Source organism: Eubalaena glacialis, chromosome 9 (genome assembly GCF_028564815.1).
Source record: "Eubalaena glacialis isolate mEubGla1 chromosome 9, mEubGla1.1.hap2.+ XY, whole genome shotgun sequence".
In the NCBI taxonomy this organism is placed as follows: domain Eukaryota; kingdom Metazoa; phylum Chordata; class Mammalia; order Artiodactyla; family Balaenidae; genus Eubalaena; species Eubalaena glacialis.
Window position 1 is genome coordinate 81,417,887 of NC_083724.1, and position 27,970 is coordinate 81,445,856.

The 27,970-nt window shown below is 39.5% G+C and overlaps 1 long non-coding RNA gene across 1 annotated transcript; it reads right to left on the reverse strand.

Moving 5' to 3' along the window:
- Positions 1 to 101: 101 nt before the first annotated feature.
- LOC133097246 (uncharacterized) lies at positions 102 to 27,970 on the reverse strand. The gene is made up of 5 exons (XR_009702001.1): positions 27,916 to 27,970; positions 26,947 to 27,116; positions 6,622 to 6,856; positions 6,014 to 6,176; positions 102 to 269 (listed from the first exon to the last, which is right to left on the reverse strand). It is a non-coding gene; the product is annotated as an uncharacterized LOC133097246 (long non-coding RNA).

Consider the following 27,970-nt stretch of genomic DNA (forward strand, 5'->3'; position numbering starts at 1 on the left):
TGATCGTCACAGCGTGGCGGTGGTGAGGAGGATGCAGCGGGAAAGGTTGAGGGCGCTGGATAAGTAATTTGGAACGACACAGGCTCCCCTAACTCTCCTGAGTTCTGATACTTCACTTCCACCCCCAACAATCTTCCCCTATTTAGATACCCCACGATGGAAAGCTACCGTTACTCACAGAAATGAACCGACTCCTCTAAGCATACTGGGACAGAAGAGACAGCCACCAATCACTGTTCCAGGGTATCTGTGCATAACAACATCTACTTCTTTCCTTACAGGAAAAAAGAAAAAAAAAAGGAAAAGGAAAAATAAATTCACCAGGAAGCAAAATATGCAAAGACCAATATATATCTTTGAAACTTGTAATTAACAATTGATTTTTGTTCTTGGATATGTATCCCTTTAACCTAAATACTTTGGCATAGAATCTAGGACATAGTAGATGTTCAATAAATATTTGCTGAATACACGAATGAACGAAAATATATTACATAGCTGATATTCTTAAATTGAGGACATCAAGGTTATTATTTCTCTTCCAATGAATTAAGTATGACTCCTGCCAGAGTAATTTTAACTTGCATTCACTACACTTGAGGACGCTAGGAACTACATTTAGTATCTTTTAAAAAACCAAATCTGTACACAAAGCAAACGTGTATTGGGCACCTACCATGTCTAATGCTCTGTGCTTGGCCATGATGGGTCACTACAGAAGCGCAAGACAAGGTCCTGTCCTCAAGTTACAAGTCTACTTCTCCCTCCTGCTCCAGGGGATGTAAAACATCAGCCAAATTAGTGAGGCAGCTGAGCCCACAGCAAATGCCCTTCATGTGAAAACATCCTTGGCTGTCTGGCCATATCAGAGGGGACCATGAGCCCAAACACGGGCGACAGCAGGAAGGACCAAAGGAGCACTGAATCAGATGAGGAAGTAAGAGAGCCAAATGCAAGGGAGAAATGTGAAGTGATAAGCCTTTTGCCCTCCCTGAATTAAAGGTTCATCATTCTCCAGCTCTCAAAAACTTCCATATGTTCTGTCAGCTGTCCACAGAGGTGACTGAATTGTCAGACCAGTGCTGAAAGGGTCAATGTGGCTTTTTAAAAAGGAATTCTCCTTTTAAAATAATATATAATATTAATACCTGTTAAATATTATACTTATTTAATAATTTAATAATACTTATTAAATAATATACTCGGCAAATATTAGAGTACTATTCCACTGTATGTTTATAGCAGTTTGTTTATCCATTTACCAATTGACAAACATTTCCATTTTTTGACAAGTATGAATAAAGCCACTGTAAACATTTGTGAACAGGTTTTTGTGTGGATATATATCTTACTTTTTCTTGGGTAAGTATCTAGAAGTGGGATTTCTGGGTCATATGTTAAGTGTACATTGAACTTTTTAATAACTGCCAAGCTGTTTTCCAAAGTGTCTGTACTGCTTCACACTAGTACCAGTGATGCATGCAAGTTCCAACTGCTCTGTATCCTCACCAGCACTCAGTGTTATCAGCGGCTTCTTTATTTTTTATTTAATGGGTAGTGGTATGTTGTTGTGGTTTTAATTTGCATCTCTCTGATGACTAATGATGTTGAGCACCTTTTCATATGCTGAGTGGACAGGTGGTTTGGAACTACATTAGTTGCCATTTGTCTTGAATCTTCATTTGTTTTATAACCTTTGATACTTTGCTGGACAAATTAAAATTACATTTGGTATTAATTTAAGACCTAGAATGATGTTATTTTCCTCCACAGTGTATTTTCTCCCTGCAAAACACCTGAGTAGATTAGCAGTCTAGGACCAAGATTTGAGTTTTTGTGCAGGTTGGGCTAAAATCCAGATCCCATGCCTCCAGGATGTAGCCTTTGAGTGTCTCAAGTCAGAAGAAGGGATATTATACTACGGCCTCTCTGTTTTTGAAGGAGATGAATGCCAGTCTCCAAATCTTCACGCATCTGAGTCCTCAAAAGCTTAGCTCTGTGTCTCAACTGCTTCCAGTGAGTTGCCAAAGAGCCTCAGAGCCAGATTTCAGCCTGTGGCCTTTGGCTTACAGAGTGGGTCATTTCCCAAGGTCTCAGTGAAGCTCTGCTTTTCAATTTTCTTCTCATCATCAGTAAATCATCCTGTCCAAAAAGGCTTTGACTCACCTCTTTAATGCTAATTGTTTCCTTGTTCTAATCTCTTAATATCTTAGTAGGTCTCCGATGCTTGTAAGAATGCGTGTGTGAGTGTGTGTGTGTGTGTGTGTGTGTGTGTGTGTGTTTCAGCTTTTTAAATTGCCTTCAACTGGGAGGCTTGGTTGGAATCATCTAGTATGCCAGTCCTGGAATCTGGAATATAGGCTAATATTCTAATGGGGAAAATAAACAAATAAACAAGGAAATATATATTGTGTCAAGTGGTAAAAAGTGCTATAGAGAAAAATAAGGCGGAATAAAAGATACAGGAAGACCAGGGAGGAGGGAAAGAGTACTCAAGAAAGATATTTCCAAAATGATAACATATGAGCAAATAACCTTGAAAAGTGAGACAGGTATTTGTTCTAGGAAATCTGGGGTGTGTCTGGAACAGAATATGTACAAGGAGGCAGGCAACAACAGATAAAAGTATGAGGTAAGAGATAAAAGTATGAGGTAGCTGAGGGCAAGGTCATGTAGGGCCTTGCAGGTCATATTGCCTTTGGATTTTACTCTGAATGAGATGAGGAGCCATTAAAAGTTTTGAGAAAAAGAATAACTTGATTTTACCTGCAATTTAAATAGATCATTGTTGCTTCTATGTGGAGAACAGACTGTAGTGGGGGGGGAGTCCAGTTGGGGAGTTTTTGAAATAATTCAGGTGAGGGAGTGAAATACAGTGGAAGCCTAGACCAGGAAAATAGCAATGGAAGTGGTGAAAAGTGCTCAGATTTTTGATAAATAGTATTTTCAAGGTAAAGCCAATAGGATTTACTGACGGAGGTGGAATGTCAGAGGAAGACAGAAAATAAGGTTTTGGCAGCTAGAAAGACAGAGCTAGCATTTCCTGAGATGCAGGATGTCGGTGGAGAATCAGGAGTTTGACTTTGGACAGGTTAAGTTTGAGATTCCTACTAGATATTTAAGTCAAGATTTGAGTAGATGGTTGACCACGAGACCTCAATTTAGGAAAGAGGGCTAGAAATGTAAATTTGGGAATCATTGGTGTATAGATGCTTTCAAAGCTAAGAGACTGGGGATGGTATTACAGAGGGAATAAATAAAGAGTAAGAAATGAAAAGGTTTTAGGGCTACACCCTGAAAATTTTAACACTTCGCAGTCAGAAGATAAAGGGGAATTGACCAGCCAGTGGAATAGAAGGAGAACCAAGAGAAAGTGGTGTCTCAAGCCAAACGAAGAAAGTGTTTCAACAAGGAAGCATGGTCATCAGTTCTTAGAGGTACAAGTAAAGCCATGAAGTGAGCAACGTTCAGGTCATTGGGCTATTTCAGTAGAATAATGAGATTAATAAAGTGAAAATGGTTCTTCTTTTTTTAAAAAAAATTACCTTTATCAAGCTTAACAGAAAAGGTGCTATTTATTATACCAACATGAGATTTACTAATTTTCCTCCAAGGCAGTTAATGTGAATTGCATTGATAAGCCAGTTGCTCAAACATGCTTTACTTATTTGGAATAATCTCATCATCAGTTAAATTAGGGCTTTTAGCACAAAAAAGAATGAAATAATGTCATTTGCAGCAACATGTATGGACCTAGAGATTATCATACTAAGCAAAGTAAGTCAGAGAAAGACAAATACCATGTGATATCACTTATGTGTGGAATCTAAAATATGACACAAATGAACTTATTTATGAAACAGAAACCAACTCACAGATATAGAAAACAAACTTATGGTTACCAAATGGGAAAGGGAGTAGGGGAGGGATAAACAAGGAGTTTGGGATTAGCAGATACAGACTACTATATATAAAATAGATAAACAACAAGGTCCTACTGTATAGCACAGGGAACTATATTTAATATCCTGTAATTTATTATTAATATCCTATAATTTATTAATTTTTTCAACCATAATGGAAAAGAATATGAAAAAGAATATATATATATATATATATAAAACTGAATCACTTGCTATACACCAGACACTAACACAACACTGCAAATCAACTATACTTCAATAAAAAAAAAAAAAAAAAAATTAGGGCTTTTAGTATCCTAGAGAGAGACATACCTTTATTTAAGAAAGAGAGGGTAAATTTTAGAAAAGTAAATCCAAGCAATAAATGGCATTTGAGAATATTGGCATTAGAATGGCATTTGTTCTTTTGAGCAAAACCCAAGAAAAAGAATTCAAATAAAACTCTCTTGGCAGCAGTAAATGACAGCCTTGAATGGTGTCAACTCACCAGACAGGAGTGCCTCCCCACCCACACCATGAAAAATGCTCAATGGTTTGTCCCTTTATATTATTTGAAGTACTATTTCTTTGGCCTCAGAAATAGCTTTGTCTACTTTAATTTCTGAATTTTTTTCATATTCTCAAATTTCTCATATTTATCTAATATTCTCATATCTTGTGATATGAGAGCAGGTGAGTATTACATAACTTTTGAGCTCTTATACAAAAGTAACATTTGGAATCTTAAAAGAACACAAACAAGCTTTCATGTCTACAAATTCTCAAGTATTTTCATAAACCTTAAGTACTACAATTATTTCTAAATTGTGTATATCTCTATAATTAGTTCTTTCAAATTCTGGTTTAAACATAATTTATTTTCTTTTCTCCACAGAATTACATTTATTCTCTAAATGTCTATGGAGAATAAGAAATTCAATTTTCTTTCATCAAAATGACTTCTTGATTGTCTTTCCATAAAAATTTTTGTTTCAATAAGATATCAAGTAAGTTTAAACTATAAAAGATATTTAAAACTGGGGAGAGTTCCTTTTTCACGCACCCTTTATAACTTTTGTGGACACAGAAAATCTCTTGGTTTGAGGAAAAATGAGGTGAACTAGTAGCATGGATACAATATAACATAGTGGTTAAGAATGATAGTGTTGGACTCACACCTGGGTTTAAGTCCCAGGTCTTCTGCTACCTAATTTTATAACCTTGAGCAAGCCACTTAATCTTTCTTAACCTCATTCCTCATTTGCAAATGAGGATAATAATACCTGCCTCACGGGGTTATTATGATGATTTTATGAGATAATATAGGAAAAGCACTTAACACAGGGTAGGTACTGAATAAAAGATAAGTACTCATCATCATCATCATTATCACCACCACCATCATTAAAAGTGAACAATCTCCAAAATCAAGTAGTCAAAAACAAAATCTAGAGTAAGCATGATCATCACCAAAGGTTGGAATTTGGTTTCACAAGGAAGGTATTTATTTATATTAAGGCTTTAATAATAAAACACACTAAAGGGGAAAAGTCAGAATGATTCATTGCATTCCTTGTGCTGGAGGCCAGGTGTTTTTACATGCACATCTCAGTTAAGCCTGACAACAACCCCAGAAGGGAGTTTGTATATGCCCATTTTACAGATGAGGAAATTGAAGCTCAGAGGGGTGAAGTGATTTGGCAAAGATCATGCAGCTGTTAACTCGAAGAATCATGGCTAAACTTCAATTCATTTGACTACAAAGCCCTGCTTCAACTAAACTTCCATATTAGAGTTACTTTGGGGACTATCCAAACTGGACCACTCATCCTCATCCGGACTGGATCTGAATCAAAAGCATGAGCTTCTGGGTAGCACAGCCTTTATCAATGGTCAGCTCTTATTCTTTTATCCACAATCCAATCACACCAGAAGAACCCCAGAATTCAGAGAGCTAGTACCACACCTGCTGCCTGCATAGCCTGCCTCTGCCAGCTCTTCTCTGCCTGGAGTTGAAACATTTCAATACCCTGGACTGAGCAAATATGGTGGAGCCGGGTCTGGGCTCATGGAACCTCCTGCAGTCCTATGAATGCCACCACGATAATTACCAGTCAACTTTGGGTTGAAGAAGTTGCTTGATTCAGCAAGGCTGGCATTTCTCCTGCACAATTCTTTCCAGCTTGTTGGCAATGGTATCCAGGAGTGGCTGGAGAATTCTGATAACAGCTTGCTGGTTGGATTCCAGGAGAATAGCTCGGATTCTGCTGAAGCCTCATCGGAAGGTGGAGAAACACTGACAAAAAGAAGTTAATGATGGAAACTCTGACTACCTCCACGATGCCCTCACAACTGTTTATAAAGCATCACCTTGGAGCTACCTGAGACACCGGAAAATGAAACAAATTCCATGAATGGAAATTAACAGTCAGGCTGTGACCCACTTAAGTAAGTAGTTATGCCTCTTGCCAAAGGCCTGCCAGAGAGCACACCCTGGATTTTAATGGCTTGGTGCCTTTGTTTTCGTCACTTTTAGATGGAAATGACACAACTGTCTCCTAATCCCCTTGCACTACTGTGCCCTCTTCTTTCCTTACCTTCATTCTTGGTAGCTTTTTCCAACTATTTAACTACTTCATAAAACACAACAAGCAAAGAACTGGAAAAGGTGACTGGCTCAAATAATTGTGGATGTTGACATGTTAAAAGTTATACTTACCAGGCAATATAAAAGCCGTGAACCTTGAGTGGAGACATTGTATATTTCTATAAGTTGTGGGCAAAATTTGGCACACTCAGGGTGATTCGTAAATGTTCTTCAAGGCCTTCCAAGCTTGGGATCCAATCAACTTCTCCAGTTGCATCTCCACTGTTATTTAATCCCTTGTCTAGCACTGTCCAATAGAAACATAATGGGAGTGGCTTATGTCATTTTAAAGTCTCTAGTAGCCATCCTAAAAAATTAACAGAAACAGGTAGAATCAATTTTAATAATATACTTTAACCCATTGCATCCAAAATATTTCAACATGTAATCAATGTAAAAAGTTCAAACTTGGAAGCAGGAAGTCTGCACAGTAGCCTAAATCATTGGCTTTGGATTCTGAGAGACCCCGGTTCTAGTTCAGCTCTGCTAGTGACAGGAATTGCAACTTTGGAGAAGTCTCTTAAACTCTCTACACATCATCTGCATGATGGAGATAATAATATCTATCACCCAAGCTTGGTGAAAGAATTTACTTAGATAATGTGCAAAGCTCCTGCAAAATTCTCCATAAATGTTGGTGATTATACTTGCTATCGCTACTTTGCTGTTTTGATCATTCTAGTGCAGCCATTCCCATCTATTAAAATATTTAGAATGGCTTCTTCATGTCAGTGGAAATTTTCTTTATTGCCACAGCCAAACAAATGGCAATAAAAAATAGTATTTCTTCCAACTCCAAAGGGCTCCCTCCCAAAACAGCCACTTAGAAACAAGAGCTGCTGAAAAGTGATGGATGCCCTCCCTTCTCAGCCCATAGCAGGAACTGGCTTGTGTAGCAACATCAGCGTGAACTAAGAAGAACCAAGCCCCAGACACGTCCTTTGCCAGGGGGCTCCCGGTGGAGTTCTTGCAGACTGTTCTACAGTGTGCTGTGGGTGAAATTCAATTCTAAGCTCTAGTTGTGTGACTAAAAGCCTAAAGGAGCAAAAAACTAAAAAACAAAAGCAAAAACAAAACAAAACAAAAACAACAACAAGAAACAAAACAAAAAAACAGCCTCAGAGTCTTGCTTGCTTTGAAAGACTTGTTTGCTTCTGGCAACAAGAAATGTATGGCTCCAGGAGGGCCAAAGGGGCCAAGAGAGGCATTTCCATTTTGTAACTTTCTTACTAGCCAAACATAGAGGAGAGGTTTTCAAATAAATGTACCTTCATGAGGAATAAGAAATCACAGTAGAAAGAAAGAAAAAAGAAGCACACGGTTGATTGGTCATCTCTGCTCAGCAACACACATTTAGATCAGCGGTTCCCAACCTTGTTGGCACCAGGGACTGGTTTCGTGGAAGACAATTTTTCCATGGATGGGGGGGGGTTGTTCAGGCGGTAATGCCAGCGTTGGCTCGCCCGCCACTCACCTCCTGCTGTGCAGCCTGGTTCCTAACAGGCCGCGGCCTGGTACCAGTCTGTGGCCTGGCGTTTGGGGACCTCTGATTTAGAGGTCTCGTCAGAAAATGGTATGTGCTCATAGGACCCACCTTCCTCGAAGTCACACCTTTACATGATAAGCTTATTCTGAAAACAGTATTGCTCATTTCCATGCAGTGCTTAGCATTGCTATCACACTGGTCAGAGCACTTGGATAAGCTTCATTGCTCAGGATCCTGGATCCTTGACTGATCAGGCGTCACCCAAGGAACTGGTGCACAAAATAGATAACTTAGAAGTCAAGAGCCTGGCTTTGAGCCAGACAGACTCACCATTAGAATTTTGGCCCTGTTTGTAATTAGTTTGTGATTTCTTTTTTTCTTTATGGCTGCGCCGTACACCATGCAGGATCTTATCAATAGTTCCCCCACCAGGGATTGAACATGTGCCCCCTGGATTGAGAGCGTGGAGTCTTTTTTTTTTTTAATTATTATTCTTTTTAAGAATAAAATATCTAGGAATAAACCTACCTAAGGAGACAAAAGACCTGTATGCAGAAAATTATAGGACACTGATGAAAGAAATTAAAGATGATACAAATAGATGGAGAGATATACCATGTTCTTGGATTGGAAGAATCAACATTGTGAAAATGACTCTACTACCCAAAGCAATCTACAGATTCAATGCAATCCCTATCAAACTACCACTGGCATTTTTCACAGAACTAGAACAAAAAATTTCACAATTTGTATGGAAACACAAAAGACCCCGAATAGCCAAAGCAATCTTGAGAACGAAAAATGGAGCTGGAGGAATCAGGCTCCCTGACTTCAGACTATATTACAAAGCTACAGTAATCAAGACAGTTTGGTACTGGCACAAAAACAGAAATATAGATCAATGGAACAGGATAGAAAGCCCAGAGATAAGCCCACGCACATATGGTCACCTTATCTTTGATAAAGGAGGCAAGCATATACAGTGGAGAAAAGACAGTCTCTTCAATAAGTGGTGCTGGGAAAATTGGACAGGTACATGTAAAAGTATGAAATTAGAACACTCCCTGACACCATACACAAAAATAAACTCAAAATGGATTAAAGACCTAAGTGTAAGGCCCGACACTATCAAACTCTTAGAGGAAAACATAGGCAGAACACTCTATGACAGAAATCAAAGCAAGATTCTTTTTGACCCAGCTCCTAGAGAAATGGAAATAAAAACACAAATAAAATGGGACCTAATGAAACTTAAAAGCTTTTGCACAGCAAAGGAAACCATAAACAAGACCAAAAGACAACCCTCAGAATGGGAGAAAATATTTGCAAATGAAGCAACTGACAAAGGATTAATCTCCAAGATTTACAAGCAGCTCATGCAGCTCAATAACAAAAAAAAAACAACCCAATCCAAAAATGGGCAGAAGACCTAAATAGACATTTCTCCAAAGAAGATATACAGATTGCCAACAGACACATGAAAGAATGGTCAACATCATTAATCATTAGAGAAATGCAAATCAAAACTACAATGAGATATCATCTCACACCGGTCAGAATGGCCATCATCAAAAAATCTACAAACAATAAATGCTGGAGAGGGTGTGGAGAAAAGGGAACCCTCTTGCACTGTTGGTGGGAATGTAAATTGATACAGCCACTGTGGAGAACAGTATGGAGGTTCCTTAAAAAACTAAAAATAGAACTACCATACGACCCAGCAATCCCACTACGGGGCATATACCCTGAGAAAACCATAATTCAAAAAGAGTCATGTACCAAAATGTTCATTGCAGCTCTATTTACAATACCCAGGACATGGAAGCAACCTAAGTGTCCATCATCGGATGAATGGATAAAGAAGATGTGGCACATATATACAATGGAATATTACTCAGCCATAAAAAGACATGAAATGGAGGTATTTGTAGTGAGGTGGATGGATTTAGAGTCTGTCATACAGAATGAAGTAAGTCAGAAAGAGAAAAACAAATACAGTATGCTAACACATATATATGGAATCTAAGAAAAAAAAAAAAAAAAGGTCATGAAGAACCTAGTGGCAAGACGGGAATAAAGACACAGACCTACTAGAGAATGGACTTGAGGATATGGGGAGGGGGAGGGGTGAGATGTGACAGGGTGAGAGAGTGGCATGGACATATATACACTACCAAATGTAAAATAGATAGCTAGTGGGAAGCAGCCGCATAGCACAGGGAGATCAGCTCGGTGCTTTGTGACCACCTAGAGGGGTGGGATAGGGAGGGTGGGAGGGAGGGAGATGCAAGAGGGAAGAGATATGGGAACATATGTATATGTATAACTGATTCACTTTGTTATAAAGCAGAAACTAACACACCATTGTAAAGCAATTATACTTCAATAAAGACGTTTAAAAAAATTATTATGCTTTTTAAAAATATTTATTTGGCTACGTTGGGTCTTAGCTGCAGCACGTGGGCTCTTCATGGTAGCACGCGGGATTCCTCTCTAGTTGTAGCGCACAGGCTCCGGAGCGCACGGGCTCAGTAGTTGCAGCGCACGGGCTCAGTAGTTGCAGCACGTGGGCTCTAGAGCACGCAGGCTTAGTTGTCCTGCGGTATGTGGGATCCTAGTTCCCCGACCAGGGATCAAACCCGCGTCCCCTGCCTTGGAAGGCAGATTCTTAACCACTGGACCGCCAGGGAAGTCCTTAGCTTGTGATCTTGACAAATTATTGTCTAAGCCTCAGTTTCTTCTTCTATAAACTACAGAATAAAAGATGTCTACTTCATAGGATTGTTATAAGAATGCCTATAAAGTGCTTAGCATAGTGCCTGGTACATGGTAAGATTTCAATGTTCAATGTTTTCCCATAAAAGACTGGTGGGAGTAAATCTTGCCAGTGTCCAGAAAATGAAACTAGAAAATTGACAAATGATAACAATCTATCCAATCCCCAAAAATTATACAACCAGAGAAGATTGCAGCAAGAACACATCCTGGCTCCACACAAAGTTCCTGAAGAAGAAAAACACCTATGCTGAAGAAGCACAGTCTGGTAGAGCTGGAAGCGCCCTTAGAGTCCATTTAGTCCAAGTGTTTATTTTCCAGATAAAGAAACGAAACCTCTGAGAGGTAAAGTAACTTACCCCATGTCAAGAACTAGACGCAGGGTCGGAGTTCAAATCCAGGTTTCTTGATTTTTAATTCTGTGATAAGTTCAAGTGCTTTTGTGGTTAAAACAACTCCTAAACTGGCAGGACATTAATCATCATCAGAAAAACCTCCTGTATTTCTAGTTCATCCCATTAACTATTCATTTGAGATTGTATAATTGTATCCCAAGATGCTCTTTCAATAGCAAACGGAGAGCAATTGCTTATAAGAAGGCACCTTAGAAGGAAGTGTGCATTCTACCGACCCTGCAAGCCATCACCATCATGGCAAAAATAAATAACCAATACAAAATGTAGACAGGGTTGTGATATAGCACCCCTGAACAGAGGGCTTGATGCAATGGTACCTCAAAAAGCAAGTATCTTTAAGCTCATTACAGCCAGTCCAGAAAAACACAAACTCATTTTCTGCAAGGCTTCTCCAAGGCTCTATGAAAATCAGACAGTTATATCTGTGGATGATCTCAGTGCTATTGTCTGGGCTGTGAAAAGTGGGAAAGTTGTTTATTGCCATCCTCAGTGCCTGGCCTCTGTTGGCTCTCTGTAAATATTCACAAGTGAATGAACGAAAGATCCATCCTAATGGCATAACCATGGATCTTCACCAGTGTCATGGGGATAATGTATTTTAAGTATCTTCAATCATTTCCTCAGTAACTTCTGAGTAATCCAGGTGTTATTTTCTTTCTTTCCCATGCATCCATCTGCCTTAAAGATAGGTCAAGGGTCATATTGTCCTAGGGAAGGAGGAGGTCAGTACCACACCAACAAAAGTGTTTTTAAAAATTTAATAGCGATAAAGACTTGAAAGCCAAATGTTGCAGAGAGGAAAAAAATTTATAAATTCTAAAATCTCCTTTTTAAATAAGAAACAATGCTTATATGTCTGAAAATGCATAGTTTTTCTCTAAGCTGTGGGTAAAGTGGACTCAGAGGTAACCCAAGGAAAGTTCCTATAAGACAGGAATAGAAAATAAATTTCTTAAACCAAAAGAAGAAGAAAAGATAGGCGAGAGGTCAGATGCTAGGGCCCTGGCTTCCCCTGCCCACCTTTGCTTCAAATTGGCACCTTAAAGGCTGTGCAAAAGAAAACTCCAGAAAGTTTGGGAGAAGGAAAACCAGAGGCATTTGTGCCCCACTCTGAATTTTGGGATTTGGAAGGAGATTGCCAGAGTACACCGTGTTGACGGGGGGTATGACAGCGGCACAGAGGAAGACAAAAGAGAAGTTATACAAAAGAAAGGAGCTATACTTATTGCACTGCTCAGTGTTTATTTTGTTAAATTTTAACCCCAGTTCACAAGTAGGTCCGCTTAGGTTTGACTGGTTTCAGGAGTGCCCCTGAGGCCCAGGTTTAGAGTCTGTAGCCTGTGGGAAGGATTGTTGTAGATTGACACTTCCTTCTGTTCCCGATGGACAAGATTCTGCCCAGAATCGACTGTCCCACAGTAGAATTAGTCAGCCTATTCTTCCTTTGCTGTTGGTGTAACCACGTTCACCTCCCTTTTGCAGCAGCGTGGTATAATCATAGGCAGATAGACCTGGGCGCTCAGCCTGGCCCTACCAGTTAGTTGTTAGCTGTCTGACCTTGGGCAACTTTCTCTGAGCCACCATTTTTATTATAATAAAATAACAAAATAATCATGAATAATTATAACACTTCAGGGTTTACTAAGTGAAAAGCCCTTTACAAAGCATATAATATATATTATCTCATTTAATTCTCACATTCACCATGTGTGAGGTAGGTACTATGTTTAGCCTCACGTTACAAAAAAGAAAACCTGCCCAAAGCTGCACAGCTAATAAGCAGCAGTAGGAATTGAATCTGGGTCTGGCTGACTACAGAGCTTGGTGGCTATATAGGAGGACCCCATGATAGGGCAGATGTCCCAAGCACCTCGAAGCATAAGGACTCCTTCTATGTAATTTCCCTGCTAGTCTGTGTCAGTAGTTGGTCCTGAATAAGATCAGCATTGATCCTTGTGTGATCTAGGTAACTCTTTTCTGTGTGTGTATACAACTTTTAAACAAGTCCCACATTTATTCTGACAAAAATATTTGGATCTGTATCTATGACTTATCACTTTCCATTAGGCTCCATAATGGGGCTGAGGTCACATCACTGCAAGCTCCCCTAGATCTACAGACAGATGCCCGCTGGTGACTGCGTGCAGCAGTGTACCTTAAAGCCCATGACAACCCGGGCAGTTTCCCAGCTGCTGAAATTAGCCTGCAGGATCTTTGCAGGCAAAGGTGTATTTTAGGACAGCAGTATGGCAAGTGATCAGAACACAGACCCTCCCATCCTCTAACGTCCAAATAGCCCATGTTCCTGTTTGACACTATTGCCTAGGTGGCCTGTACAGAACGCAAGCATCTATTTATTTGCTAAATCAACAAATATTCATGCAATACAATTCAGGAACTGAATGATAATGACCTTCTTTTAATACATCTAAATAATAATAAAACAAATTATCTTCTTCATAGGACTGTACCACATTTTAGTCAGCAAATTCATTTATTGTCAATGATTTCATTACCTGCTAAATTCTTCTGTGGGAATCATTTAGAGTTACTGGTAATAATGCTTCTTAATGAATTACTATGAGCAAAGGTATGACTCAATAACCCAGTATGGAAAGAACTTTCTTATCTACCTTGGGAATATTCAAAACAGAAGAAAACTTAGAATGTATTTGTTCCACACCACAAACCGCCCTGTGGCATAATTTACAAATTAGCAAGTAGCCTCAGAGAGTCAATATCATTTTCAACGTCACTCAGTAGGTTAGAGGTACAGCCAGGGTTCCTACCTTCCTGGGCAGCAAAATTATGTCACTTCACCACATTGCACGACTGCAGCAGTAACTGTGAACAAATAACTCACTACTCCACATTTGGGGGGATGGAACTTAGATGTTATTGCTCAGGGTATATTCACAGAAAGAATTCAATTTATTGAATAGAAAGTAGAGATGTGCTAGGAATCCAAATTCAAGAGGAATTTATTGAACCTTCAACATGCCAGATACCCAGAATCTCATTCGACTGTACCACAGTTCATGAGATTGATTTAATTGTCCCATTTCACAGCAGAGGAAATGGGCTGAGAGAGGGCATGAAGTGACCCAGTTCACACAGTAAGTAATGGACTTTGTGACTCCAGCCCAGGCCCTTTCTACTGCCTCACAGTAACAGTTTATTAAAGCTTCCATAAGCACTCCCAAGGGGGAGAACTCAGGAGCTCCTTGGCTCTATAAATGTCCAGATACTACATCATGCAATATTTCCACTACCCCTTTAAGGTAAAGGCACAGCATTCAGCTCACGGCCCTTACCATTGAGGAATTATTCTTCCTTCTTGTTGATGAACTGAAATTATTCAGAAAGCTCTCGGATAAAGTGTGACTGCTGGCACGAAATATAATGCTAGGTGGAATAATAGTAAATTACAAACTCAAGCATCTTCCCTACTGTTCCAGCTTAGAAAGCTTATTACCACACAGATAAATCCTCTAACTAGCTCAGAAAAAATATAAACATCAGCTCCTGCATTTTACCCATTTTGATAGCTGGTCACATGCCAAATGGGTTTGCAATTTAGTGTGCAATAGTAAAACCTCTAAATCTACCATCTTTGGCTTGCATTTGATTCCCCTCAAATGCTCAAAGTCTCCACCATTCATTCCCATGCCAGCTGGGAATTTGTAACTTTTTACGAATCTCCCCTGCCTCTTACAGATCAGCTTCTTTTTTTGCATTTATTGTGTCAGGTTGTTATGTATGCTGGAAACCTTTAAATATTCAAATTGTAATTTAGCAAACTATAGAGAAGCCAGAAATAGAAGTTTGGATTTAAAAAATTTTTCTTATAAGAAAGAGTTAGAAATGCACTAACCCAAAGAGGAAAAGACTGAATCTCCTGCACAAATTTGGGGACCTGCTGGATATACTGTTCTTGCGAGGTGAACCCTGTTACCCATAGCATGTAGCAGTAAAGGGCATATCATAGATATTGCCCTGTTGTCCCTCCTTCAAAGTTTCTACTGCCAGAGCCAATGGCCTTCTCTTCTGCTTTTTCTTCCTAACTTCCCATTCCCTCTGCACCTCCACTGCAGTACAGCTATGGCCGTACCCCCAGCCACTGGTACAGCTCCTACCATGAAAACCAATGACCTTCCAGCTGCTGAATCTATTGGACATCCTTCAGTGCTTATCATACTTGACTTTTAGGCCATACTGTCTATTGTTTCCTCCTTCTTAAAACTCTCTTCTTTAGGTCAATAATTATTATTATTGTCATTATTGTTATTATAAGTTTGCATCAATAGAGTGCTTACAATATATAAGGTGGTGTGTTAAACACTTTACATGCATTCTGTCCTTGAATACTCATAAGCCCATGGGGTAGATGTTATTATTATTCCTATGTTAAGATGAAGAAATTGAGTCACTTGTCTTAGGTGACACAGCTAGTAAATGACAGAGCCTGATTTTGAACCCAGGTTTTCCTAATTCCAGAACCCATGTTCATAAGCATTATGGTACATTGCCTCATAAGGTTTTCAAGAGAGTAAATATATGGAGACCTCAGCGCCATTAAAGCTAGCTCTAGATGCAATTAGTTTTTCCATTTTTGAGCTGGAGCAATGTTCAGAAAATAAAATCTCTTTTTCAGTGGAAAGAAAACTAGGTAATCCTGTATCAAAAATGATAAAACGTGAGAGTAAATATAGACTGTAAAAGTAACATCAAATGAATTCTAGTCTTTTAGAAACTAATTAAAGTAAAATGGAAAAGAGTTTGGTTATGTGCAAGATTTTTCCCCACATCTTGTTTAAAATGGTATTTGGTTTGCTGTCTATGGCAGACTCTGGAGATGCCTGCCCACACCCCCTGCCCCATGACCCCTGCCTCTTGGTGTTCACACCTTGGATAATTCTCTCCCATTGAGTGTGGGCAGGACCTGTGACCTGCTTCTAACCAATGGAATATAGCAAACATGATGGGATGTCAGTTCCATGACTAGATTACATTTTATGAGACCCCATCTTGCTAGCACACTTTTTCTAGAGATTCTATCTGCTGGCTTCGTGAAGTAAGTGGCCATGGTGGGGAAACCCATGGGGAAACTGAGGGTGACCACTTGGAATAGCCAACAAGAAACTGGAGCCCTCAGTCCTACAACTACTAGGAAATTAATTCTGCCCCAAATCTGAGTGAGCTTGGGCAGATTCTTCCCTAAGCAAGCCCCCAGATGAGAATGCAGCCCAGACGATGCCTTGATTGTAGCCTGAGCAGAAAACACAACTAAGCCAAGCTCTGACTCACAGAAGCAGTGAGATAATAAATGTATATGGTTTTAAGCTGCCACTGTTGTGGTAATTTGACATGCAGCAATGGATAACTAATACACAGCCTCACTCATGGCCTTTCCCAAAATTCCACAAAAATTATTATGAAATGACAAACAAAAAACTGGAAAAAAAATATAACAAGACTGAATGTCAATTTATTCAGAATCTTGAAGAGACTGTCTCTAACTACAAAGCCAATGAAATTAGGTTGAAAAGTATCTGTTCTATGTCAATTGTTCTATGCACTAAAAGAACAGTAATTGTTATCTATTCCTGAATAATAAATCACCCCACATATTGTATGATTCCATTTATATGAAATGTCCAGAATAGACAAATCCATAAAGACAGACAGTAAATTAGTGATTTTCAGGGGATGACAGGGGGGAAGAATTAGGAGGTACAGGATTTATTTTTGGGGTGATGAAAGTATTCTGGAATTAGGTAGTGGTGATGGGTGCACTTCATGAATATACTATTAAAAACCACTGAATTATACACTTTAAAATGGTGAAAATGTAAATTGTATATAATATTAATTTTATCCCAATAAAAAATTAATAAAAATAAATAAAATAAACATTTATTGTTTCTCAAAGATTCTGTGGGTCAAGAATTTGAGAGTGAAAAAAGAAGAAGAATAACATACAAAAATTAATCATAAGGAAGAGAAAGGCTTTGTAGTATAAACACGAGGTCATGAAGAGATGTGACAAGCAATAAAATATATATGTCTATCCATTTAAAAAAAAAGAAAAAGAATTTGAGAGTGGATTGGCTGTGAGATTCTGACTTGGGGTCTCTCATAAGTGGTCAATATGTCAGCCTGGGGCTACAGTCATCTGAAGAAGCCTAGACTCAACTGGACTAGAGCTAGAGAATTTTCTTCAAAAGTAGTTCACTCACTTGGCTATCAGATTGGTGCTGGTTGTTGGTGGGAGGCCTAAGTTCCTCTCAATGTGGGTTTTTTTCACAAGGCTGCATGAGTATACTCACAACTCAGCAGCTGGCTTTCCCCAGAACAAGTGTATACAGCAGAAACTAACAAAACCTTGTAAAGCAATTATACTCCAATAAAGATGTTAAAAAAAAAAAAAAAAAGACAGCAAGGCAGAAGATGCCACATGTTTTATTTCCTGCCTCAGAACACACGTCCTACACTTTTGCAGAAAGTAAGAGGTTTTGTTTAGATTCTTACCACTTTTATTTCCCTGTTAGGAAAGCCAAGGTCTTTATCAACTAGAATACTGAGAATACACCCATCTATTGTAGGAATTATATATATATATATCTCCAGAATATTGTCCTCTATCACCTGTTTATTCTACTTTTTCTACATTGTCAGCAACTATAACTCCCATGAACTGTGTAAACATGAAGAAGTGGGGAATGGAAGAGGTTAATGGCCCCTTTTGTGAGTAAGATTTCCACACACATTGTTCAAAATGCATTGGTTAATTCAAAACCAAAACCAAAACCCAAAGTGTAAAAAAGGAGACATTTTGGCCAACTTCTGCAAGCTTCTGATGATTTCAGGCTTCTCCGCGAAATAATGCTTTATTTCAACCTGGTGATTGCCTCTATCCTTGGAATTATTAGGAAAATTTGATGAGGAATAAGATCTATGATTCATGTGAGTCTGCTTTGACTTTTGTGTTAGTACAAAGATTGAAAGGGTAAACCATGTTCCAGACAAGCCTAATAACAATAATAATATCACTTACTACGGGTCAGGTATTGTGCTATGCATTTCACATCCATGATTTCATTGAATCCTAACAACAAACCTAAGCAGTAAAGTGCTATCATTATCCCACTTTATGTTGAGGAAACTGAGGCTAGAGAGGGTCAATTGACAAAGGTCTCAACTCAAAAGCAGAGCTGAGATTCAATCTATGCTATTGGATTTCCAAGCTTGAGTCCTTAACCAGTATGCTTCTTGCCTCCTTTTTTAAAAAAAGATACATGCATAGACATATTCTGAAAAAAGTTTAGAATTATATGGATATAGAAAAAACCTTACAGGTATTTAGTAAAACAAACATGTTGTACATAATGGAACCAAAACCAGGCTGGCGTCCCCTGTCTCTTTTGCAACACTAAGGGCCAGAACACAATGGAATAACATCTTCAGAGTTTTTAGGAGAGAAATGCTCCAACCCAGATTTTAAAAATTCACTCAAATAGATGTGAAGGCAATCAAAAGACAATTCATGTCCGTGAGGGACTAAAAGATTTTACTTACCTATCCTCCTAAAAACAAGCAAGCAAACAGTAACCTTTAAGATTAAGAAGTGAGTCAAGATTAAAGGGAAAAATAAAAGATGTAAAAGAATTGGCAACAGCATTGAAAACATTTTGAGATAAATCTAAATAATTGTAAACTTCACTACAAAATGGAATATGTTTGTTAAATTGTAATCCTGGAAGAAAAAAGAATATATAATATAAAAACAATCGCGTTAAATTCCAGATTACATTAACAAAGACTAGAAACGGAGGTGAGAAAAGGAAGTAAGTGTTAATTCTTCATTCATATATAGAAGAAAATCTGAAAATACCATTTCATTTCTTACTTTGATAATTAGACAAAATATAGGTTAACACTGTTTTTGAAAAAATGAAAGGCGAGCTATTAGTGATCTTCAAAAACAGAAGATAATAAAAGGAAATTATAAATGACAAAAGACCATAAATATGTACATGTTAACTAACTTCTCTATGACTCATTCCCTCATCTATAAATGGGACTAATAATACCCATCTGAGGAGTTGTGAAAATCAAAATGGCTAATGTATATAAAGCGTTCAGAATAATGTCTGAGTATTGTAAGTACTATATAATATTAGTTGTATTATAGTATTATACTGTATTTTTAAATATTTTATAGTAATACAGTGTTATCATATTAAAAGTCCTCTACAGTAAGCAGATGTTAATTTTCAAATTGAAAGAAAAAATAAATGTTACTTAAAAAAAATTAGACAATAAGTTTTAGGGCAAAATTTCCTTTCCTTCTTTCCCTTTACTATACAAAAATAATTAACTTTAAACACTATATATGTTAATGTAGTGGCCTAAAATTTGGGTTTGGATTTTAAAAGAATCCTTTCCCATTGCAATTGCAAACCCTCCATTTACTTCTTCAATGTTTCTACATTGCCCTTGGTTAGATTCTATTTTTCTTTTTCAAATTGCTCCCAAGGGATTAAAGGCACCAAATGTGACCTCGTAACTCCTAGAATTATAAAATATGCGTTAGTAATTCTGACACTTTGGCATTATGTTAGGGTTCCTCCCCCCAAAATGTGCCATGTCCTAACATCAACATTACTTAAAGAGGGTCTGAAAATTGTAGCCCAGGAACTCACACTGTAGGGTAATTATAAATACTTGGAGAATCAGTTTGATAGCAATAATCATGACATTTTTATTGTATTTTCCACACATTTCTTTGTCAGATTAGGTCCACAGAAATAAAGTAGGGGAACTTCCAGACAATATGAATACAAATGCGTGTGTACCTACACTCCACCCTACCCAGTTAGGACCTTCGGATGGAGACAATGAATACCTGCAATGTGAATCCAATCATATCCTCTCTCCTGGCTGTGGTGCACACTTGGAGTTTTAGTTTCCAAAGGATATAAAAGGAGAAATGATGGGGCAGGTGTGGGACAGTTTACACAACTCTGCCTATCACAGAAAACAGCCCCCTTGCAGAGAGGAGTAGCCACCTGTTTCCCTAATAAAGACATCTCAGATTTATGGGGAAAGAGAATAAGGGGCAATCAAAGCCATTTTGTAACTTTATCCCTGGGGGCACATGCATCAGTGTTTCTGTTCACGGAAATTCTCTCTAGCAGAAATTCCCACTAGACCACAGCATATGGTCTTTTCTTTATTTTCTGGTGGTGTCTTTTTTGTGCCTTTTCTTAGGCATTTTATTGGAAAGCTTTGGGAGGGCATATCAAGTACTACTAACATGGAATCATGGAAACTCATGACTTCATTTCAAACCCTTTTTTCATGGGGCTAAAACTTTAAAAGACACAAACTAACTTTAAAATTGTGGTTTAGGAGACTTCCCTGGTGGTGCAGTGGTTAAGAATCCACCTGCCAATATAGGGGACACAGTTTCCATCCCTGGTCCGGGAAGATCCCACATGCCACGGAGCAACTAAGCCCATGCGCCACAACTACTGAGCCCACGGGCCACAACTACTGAAGCCCGCATACCCTAGAGCCCGTGCTCTGCAACAAGAGAAGCCACCGCAATGAGAACCCTGCACACCACAACGAAGAGTAGCCCCCGCTCGCCGCAACTAGAGAAAGCCCGTGTGCAGCAACAAAGACCCAACGCAGCCAAATAAATAAATAAATAAATAACTTTTAAAAATAAAATAAAATTGCAGTTTGGAATTATACCTCCCTTTTGGTTCTAAGCTTCAGCTTAGCTCTAATATCCTGGAATTAGAGAATTATGCTAACCTCCATGTACTCTCCATGCCTTTAGTGATTTTATTGATTTTTTTAAAACATTTTCTCTCAGTCATCATCTTTTCACATTGAATCCCAAGCTTTTCAACTTTGTTCTCCTTCACCAACACCCTACTGCCTGTGATCACAAATGCACTTCTTCCCAGGATCTTCATATGTGGGTGCACTCAGGGGGCTAATAATTGGGTGCTCAAAGAGATATTCTAAAATATTAGTTCAAAGTTTATTTAATGGCTGCAGGAAGAAAGTGGTTTCTATTAATAAAACCACTTGCTTTATATTAATATACCACTCAATTTATATTAATATGTAACACCATCAAAAAATATTGAGGTGTAGCAGCTGACAAAATATTAATGTCTGAGTATTCACAGCCTCTCCCACTTCCTCTTCTAAGGAGGGTGGATTTGACTTGCTGGATTGGCGGCTAGGCTCTCCTTTGCTCTGCAGCACCTTAGAAACAGGCACAGTGGAGGAAAAAAAATGTAAAGGAACCAGAGAGAGTTGGTTATTCTCTATAATAAAGGGCTCAAGAAGAAAGAGAAGGAGAGAGAGGAAGACCAATTGCATGGTTGGTATTAAAAAGAGTCTGATGGAGAAAATAAAGAGGAATCATTCACTTCAGAAGCCACTGACAGGGTGTGTGTGTGGTGTGTGTACGCCTGTGTCTACATAAAGGAGACAAGGAGATAGAAGAATGTTCTCTCTTGGAATTTTACTATTTATTAAGGATATTCTCCCACCTTAGCATTTTGTCAAAAGATATTGAAAAAAGATGAAGTGCTTCCGATTATATTGTCCTAACCCTGGAATGTATTTTTTCACTCAGTAACACCACAGGGTGATAAGTCTAGGTGGAGCTCCAGATATATGAGGTTACAAAGACAAGGCACTTATTAGATATACTAACCATAAAAAACAACTTAATGTCTTTGGAATTGCCCTCATCTCACTGTTTTTCCATTTCTTATGATTAGACAGCCATTTGCCACTTGATTTTCACTAATAAGAGCAATAAATGATAACATGTAAATAAAGATACAGTTCAAAATATATTTAAAAACTTGTTTTTTCACTTTTCTAATAGTAAAATATTTCCTAATTTTTTGGTAATTCTTTTTTTCCCTGTAGATTTCCTTTGTGACTTTTCAAAACCAGACAACTTCTTGAGAGTCATATTTTAAATTTATATATTTTCAAGGCAAGTTTACAATTTTTAGGTAATAAAATAAATGACCTATTCCAAATAAATAGCACCATGCCATGTGTCATGGGTTGAATTGTGTTCCCCCAAAAGATATGCTGAAGTCCTAACCTCCAAGGTCTCAGAATATGACCTTATTTGGAAAGAGGGTCTTTTCAGAAGCAATTGAGTTAAAATAGGTCATTAGACTGGGCCCTAATCCAATATGACTGGTGTCCTTATTAAAAAGGCAAATTTGGACACAGAGAAAGATTTGCACTGAGGGAAGATTGTGAACAGACATGGAGAATGACAGAGGATTGGAGTTCTGCAGCTGGACACCGAGGTACATCCGGGGCTACCAGAAGCTGGAAGAGGTGAAAGAGAATCCTTACCCTACAGGTTTTAGAGGGAGTGGGGCCCTGCTGACACCTTAATTTCAGACCTGTAGTGTCCAGAACTGTGAGACAATAAATTCCTGTTGTTCTAAACCACCCAGTTTGTGGTACTTTGTTATGGCAACCCTCGGAAATAAATAAATCATGTATTAAACAGTCTTAGCATTTTGGTCGACTACGGTGACTGTCACGAGGGAACTATGGGCTGGATGTTCCTAGGATTGCTGTGGTCTCTCAATGTGCCAGGTAATTTGCAGTCACTCACTGTGAAAGTACTTGGCAGGTCAGTGTCTTCTCTGTAAGGAGCTTTTTCTTTCCTCTTCTTTTTTCTTTCTTCCTTCTTTCCTTTTCCCCTCCCTTCCTCCCTCCCTTCCTTCCTTCCTTCTTTCCTTCATTCCTTCTTTCCTTCTTTTCTTTCTTCCTTCCTTCTTTTTCAGGTTCAACTTGATTATGCACTCTCCCTCAGCAAGAGTGGATCAATTTGCATTTTTCTAGTTATGTAAGGAGTTGCTTATGGAAATCTGAATTAATAGGGACCACATTTTCAATGCCTTCTAACTTAATTTTAGCATTTCAGCCCGAAGCCAGGTTAGTCTCCTGGCTCATTGTCAACCACTTAACATGGCTTTTGGTTCACCCCATCCCCTCATCTCAGCTCTGGGGCAGGGCTCAGGAGTAGGGTGAAAATGTCCATTCTTACCAATTTTTTGTTAAATTCAAATTTTAGTTGTTTTAATTATGCCCAAGCAAAATCTTCCTGGCTATATCACAATGGCTAAGTCAGAATAACTTGATCACTATGTCAAACACCTGCCCCAAAATAGCAGTGTAACAGCAAGATAGCAGCACTGGTGTCCAGAGACACTGGAAGTGATCCAGCTTCCACCTCCACTATGTCTGCTGCCTGAAGGTTGGGAGAAAAACAATATTTTGTGAGATGCCTTAGGGATCTTCCTCTACCCCAACACACTCCCTCCCCCACCCCAGACACACTCCAATCCCAAGATCTGAAGGGAGGCCTTAGATGGGGCTAGAATTCTGGAAATCCAACTAGAAAATACCAAGACATAGGAAATGCCGTACTCCAACTGCACTCCAGGTTAGTGCTACTGGGTGGTCACACCAAAATAGTTACAAGGCAGTAAGTGATTAAGTGTCGGGAGGATTGTAATGATCTGTATTCAGCCATTTGGGTAACAACTTCACAGTCTTTACCATAGTCCCCTATGACCTGTACTTTTCTTTAAATCAACTTTTGAAGTAGATCAACTGCAACATGTCCATAGCTCTTCTCCCCTCTTGGCATCCATGCCCCTCGCAATGTGACTTTGTAGCTTCTCCCACTTACAGGGAGGGAATGGCCTTGGGAGTTGCGCCAACCAATAGAATGCAGCAGAAGTGATGGTGTGCCAGTTCCCCGTGGCCTCAAGAGGATTTTCATGATTCTGCTGCATCAGTTGGACCCCTGGCTCTGCCATAGGAAAAGCCTGACAACACTAATGGGGAATGATGTGCCACATGGAGGAGAAGGAAGGGACTCCAGCTGACAGCCAGCAACCCCCAGAGGCCCAACCATTTAGCAAACCTGCAGCTGACTGACCACAGACACATGAAGGAACCCAGCTGACTTCACTCCAATTGAATCCAGCCCAAACTACCGACCCAGAGAATCATGAGCTCAGTAAAGTATCCTTCTTTTAAGCCATTGTGTTGGATTAGTTTGTTTTACAGCAATAATGAAATGATACAGCTTTCAATTAAATTGCCTTTAAAAAAAATAACTGTGAAATCATGAGTCTGATATGCTAGTAATACATTTTCCTAAAACACAATAAAATGAATACATAATTATTAAATTCTCTAACAAATATTAAAGAAGTTAGGAAAAAGAAGAAACTATTTCAGGCAAGGTGTGTGGTCAAGAGGATATTTAGAGAGGAGAGGAATTTAACTAGATTTGGAAAAACATGTCAGGACCAAAAATGTGGAACAGAGAGGAGAGGATATTCTACAAATAAGAAGTGTATCTGTGGGATAGTGAATAAATAAGCTTGGTTGAGACATTGTTTTGGTTTTGTCTCTTTGTGAAGTTCTAAATCTGGAAAAAAGAATTTGGCTTTGAGAAAAACTTTAATGGAGGCTAATGCTTTCAGTTGAATAACAAAAAAAAAAAATCACCATCTGTTCTTTCAAGCTCAGGCCAATGCATTTCAACACATTCTAACCTCACTTTTAACCTAAAAGGATTGATTTTTAAGGATCATAACTCTCTTTTAAAGTCCTTTTCTTTTGTCATAAGGAACAGAGAATGACTTGCCATTCCTACATGAAGTAATTTAAGACCCAGCATTAAGGCAGATTCTAGAGCTGGTAATAAGGTAAATAGAAAATGCAGATGACCAGAACTTAGGGCACCAGCTGATGCTCTTATTCAGCAGCTAAAGAGCTGTGTTACTTTGGGTAAGTGACATGTCTCTGGATCTCAGCCTCCTCATCCATCAAACACTTGAGGTTAAACCAAATGATCTCTAAGATCCCTTCCAGCTCTAGAATTCTGTCATTCTCTGTCAGTGATTCAGCAAGACAAGCAGTCATCAAGAGATGGTCAAATTCAGTGCTGATTCAGTCCACTGGGCAGGAGGTACTTCTGAGTTCTTAAGGGCAGAACATAGTGTGGAGTCCTGGTTTGCCAAGTGATGCTCAATGTATAATAGCTCAGTGTAACTCAGGCTCTTCCCTCGTGTGTGTGTGTTTGTGTGTGTGTGTGTATGTGTGTGTTGGGGTGAGGGTGAATAACGAAGAAGTTAGGGTCTTATGACTATATTATATTCAGTCTGAAAGATTACCATGTCACTAAGAAGCACTTAGGATATTATTGGAGGTTGATTCACACTTTGCTGGCAAATACTGGTTGGGGTAAGCAAATTTCCAAAGCCAGAACATCCTTAAAGGGAGCTCCGGTGATCCTGTCTTGGGATAAGGCACAGCATTCAAAACAGAGCCTAGGGTCACTGGTGTGAATGATAAATGGGAAAGGAGAAGGAGAAAAGAAAGCTGCCTTATAATCACCACTTGTTCAACATCCATTCATTCAATCTAGTCCTTTCCATATAGCAAGGAACAAAGCCAACAAAAACTTCTGCCCTTCTGGATCTTACAATCTGTTCCCACATATTCCTCTGAGACTTGTATGTTATGCACACCTCTGTTCTGTGGTGTTTGTTGTTCTGTTTGTTTGCTTCCTTTTGTTTTCTTTGGGTGGACAGTAAAGAGTTGGCAGGGTTGGGGGTAACTTTCAGGCAGGGACGACTGGGGGACTGAGAACATCTGAGGATGCTTACTTGGTTTTCAAAGTCTGACTCAACTCTTTTGTGCATTTAATCACCAACAGAGATATAGAGAACCAGATACAGAGAACCAACTGTACAGAAGCTAGGCTCTACAGTTTAAAAGAGTAAATAAACCAGAGTCCCTGCCCCAAAGATATTCACAGCTTAGTTTTCCCTAGTGAGAGAAAGAGACATGAAAATACATGATTACAATTTGATATGACCTACCTACAACAGGACGCACAAAGAGTAGACTCCAAAGAGGGAAGCAGTTAACTCTGCTGGGGAAAACTTCAGGGACCTCTTCCCAGAGGAGGTTTGGTAGCATGGGTTTTGAAGAATGAGGAGAAGTTTTGTTGCAGGCTGAGGGGACAGCAGGTGCACAGTAACAAAAGGAAGGCGGCTGCATTATGTCTGGCAAGTGGTGGTGGTTCTGTGTGGCCAGGGCAAGCAATCATTCTCCACCATTCTGCATATGAAGATCACCTAGAGAGCTTTTAAAACTACAGATTTGGGCTTCCCTGGTGGCGCAGTGGTTGAGAATCTGCCTGCCAATGCGGGGGACACGGGTTCGAGCCCTGGTCTGGGAAGATCCCACATGCCGCGGAGCGACTAGGTCTGTGAGCCACAATTGCTGAGCCTGCGCGTCTGGAGCCTGTGCTCCGCAACAAGAGAAGCCGCGATAGTGAGAGGCCCGCGCACCGCGATGAAGAGTGGCCCCCGCTTGCCGCAACTAGAGAAAGCCCTCGCACAGAAACTAAGACCCAACACAGCCATAAATAAATAAATAAAACTACAGATTCCTTGACCCTACCATCAGCTTGATTAAATCAGAATTTTAGGGGTGGAGCACGGACCTCCATGAAATTTTAAAATTAAAAATTTAAAGCTCTCCAGGTGATTCTAAGGTGCAGCCAGGGTAGAGGACTATTAGACTAGAACGGTACTTCTCAAATGTTAATGTCACAGGAATCACCTGAGGCTCTTTTTCATGCAGATTCTGATTCAGCAGGTCTGGTGTGGGCCAGAGCACCTGCACTTCTCACTCGCTTCCAGGTGATGTTGATGCTGCTGGTGCACAGAACAATCGAGGGTGTGGCTGGATCAGTAGTTTCCAAAGTATGCTGCCCAGACCAGCAGCGTCACCTGGGAACATGGAAAAAATACAAAATTTCAGATCCCACCTCAGATGTACTGAATTAGAAACTCTGAGGATCGGGATCCAGAAATCTGTTTTTTCAAGCCTTCTAGACAATTCCGATGCAGCTTCATTCAAGTCACAATACTGTTAGAAAACCACTGGGCTAGAGGATTAAAAGGTTGGGTAATGGTGTTGAAAAATACTAGAAATGCACATGGGGGCCCAATTACAAAGAAGCTTGTATATATATATAAAGAGTTAGAACTTTATCCCATAGGCAACAGGAAGCCCTTGGACAGTTTTAGGAAGTGGAGTAATCTAATTTAAAGTGACGTTTTGAGAACGATCTCTAGGTAAAAATGTCCCTTTGAGGCACTTCCCAACTACGGTACAAAATGTCCCAGTTGCCTTGATGCCATCAATGGTCCTTTCTACCCACCTACCCAAGGCCACAAGCCCCTACAGAAAGCGCAGCCCGACTTCCTGGTGTCTGACCTGCCACTTGTCCATGGATTCTCCCTCTCTCCTGAGTCCCTTTCGATGATTACTTCCTCTGGTTGTTCATCCCCTTTGACTTGACTTTTCCTGGGCCCAGGGCCTCTTGGGTTGCCCCTCCTTGAGTCAAGCACTGCATTCCAGCACCACCCCCATTCCCATGCCACACCCTCCTCCCACCCTGACCTGAATGCAGTGCCCAGGCCCTGGCTTGTCTGGGAGGCGGCACTAGACAGAAAGAGCTGAGAGTCTGGGACTGTGAGTCTGGCTGGCAGGGACTTGCTAGGTGACCAAGGCCAAGCCACTTACCTCTAGGCTTCAGCTGTTTCATTTATTTAATCCAGGCTCAGGAACTGGATTAAAC